This window comes from Rhinopithecus bieti, unplaced genomic scaffold (assembly GCF_001698545.2).
Source record: "Rhinopithecus bieti isolate Rb0 unplaced genomic scaffold, ASM169854v2 scaffold_56566, whole genome shotgun sequence".
NCBI classification, from domain to species: domain Eukaryota; kingdom Metazoa; phylum Chordata; class Mammalia; order Primates; family Cercopithecidae; genus Rhinopithecus; species Rhinopithecus bieti.
Genome location: NW_016821700.1, coordinates 1 through 2,294, shown reverse-complemented (window position 1 = coordinate 2,294; position 2,294 = coordinate 1).

Genomic DNA, 2,294 nt, shown 5'->3' with positions numbered 1-2,294 from the left:
GTGCAATTACCATGTCACAACTACATTTATGAAACAGCCAGGCAATACAGCAATTCTATATATATATATATGCATTGTTGGCCTTAATTATCTAGTTCACAATGCACGAAATATAAAACATAGAATGTGTACTGGGAAAATGTTTAAACTGAGATCAGAGAAAACATTTTATAAATCAAATGGCACAATAAAAACATAAAAAATATGATGCAGGCTCCCAGGTCTGAATGTTCTTCTTGACCAAAAGCCATGTTCAGAGTTCTTATTCTCCAATAGGATGTTCCTGCAGATGGGGCCTTTGAGAGAATCTGGTCATGGGTGTTGAATACTCATGAATAGGACTTGTGCTTTCGTAAGAAGAGATATTAAAGAGCTGATTTTCTGTTCCTCTTTCCCCCATGTCAGGACACGGCAGGAAGATGGCTGGACTAAACCATGAAGAAGGCTCTCACCAGGAACCAATTTGGCTGGCACCTTGCTTGTGGATTTCTCACTTTCCAAATTCATGAGAAATAAATTTCTATGTCTGAAGCCTCCTAGTTTAAGCTATTTCTTTTCCTGTTTATTTTGAGATCGAGTCACGCTCTGTCACCCAGGCTGGAGTGTAGTGGCAGGATTCTCCTGCCTCAAGAGATTCTCCCACCTCAGCCCAGAGTCTCACTTTGTCACCTGGACTGGAGTGTAGTGGGGCAATCTTGGCTCACTGCAACCTCCACCTCCCGGGTTCAAGTGATTCTCCTGCCTCAGCCTCTCGAGTACTTGGGATAACAGCCGTGCGCCACCATGCCCAGCTAATTTTGTATTTTGGTAGCGACAGGGTTTCACCATGTTGGCCAGGTTGGCCTCGAACCCCTAAACTCAGGTGATCTGCCCCTCTCGGCCTCCCAAAGTGCTGGGATTACAGGTTTGAGCCACCACACCGGGCCAATTTCTTGTATTTAGTAGATTCGAGGTTTGATCATGTTGGCCAGACTGGTCTCAAACTCGTGATTTCCAGTGATCCGCCCACACTTCACACCCCAAACTGCTAGGATTAGAGGCAGGAGCCACCTTGGCTGGTCAGTCTAAGCTACTTCTGACAGGACAGTGAAATGACAGAGACAGGAACAGGAGCATCTCATCATCAACATCACCAAAGACTGACAAATCTGATTAAACAAAGGAAGTTTAGAGCCTGTACTATAAATCTTGTAATACTTGAAGGCATCTATAGCAATAACATGTTTTAAAACTTTGAGGGGCCGTGTGCGGTGGCTCAAGCCTGTAATCCCAGCACTTTGGGAGGCTGAGGCGGGTGGATCACGAGGTCAGGAGATCAAGACCATCCTGGCTAACATGGTGAAACCCCATCTCTACTAAAATACAAAAAACTAGCCGGGCAAGGCGGCGGGCGCCTGTAGTCCCAGCTACTCTACTCGGAGGCTGAGGCGGGAGAATGGCGTGAACCCGGGAGGCGGAGCTTGCAGTGAGCCGAGATCACGCCACTGCACTCCAGCCTGGGCGACACAGCGAGACTCCGTCTGGAAAAAAAACAAAAAAACAAAAAAACTTTGAGGATGGCCAGGCATGATGGTTCACACCTGTAATTCCAGCATTTTGGGAGGCTGACACAGGAGGATCACGAGGTCAGGAGATTGAGACTATCCTGGCTCACAAAGTGAAACCCCATTTTTACAAAAAAGAAAAAAAGAAAAAATTAGCCAGGTGTGGTGGCTTGTGCCTGTAGTCCCAGCTACTTGGGAGACTGAAGCAGCAGAATCACTTGAACCTGGGAGGCAGAGGTTGCAGTTAGCCAAGATCGTACCACCACACTCCAGCCTGGGTGACAGACCGAGACTCTGTCTTAAAAAAAAAAAAGAAAGAAAGAAATGAAAGAAGTCCAAAGAGTAACTCCAACCCACAAATACATATAAAGTTTTCCAGTAAAGGTAAATAAAAAGACAGAGAGGCTGAGCGCGGTGGTTCACACCTGTAATCCCAGCAGTTTAGGAGGCTGAGGTTGGTGGATCACTCGAGCGTGGGAGCTCCAGACCAGCCTGATCAAAAAGGAGAAACCCTGTGTCTATTACGGCCGGGCATGGTGGTTCACGCCTGTAATCCCAGCTACTCGGGAGACTGAGGCAGGAGAATCACTTGAACCCGGGAGTTGGAAGTTGGAGTGACCCGAGATTGTGCCATTACACCCCCGCCTAGGCAATAAGAACAAAACTTCATCTCATCAACAAATAAATAAATAAATAGGAAAAAAAAAGGACAGATACGAAAACTGGTGTAAGTATACCTTTTCTTCATAA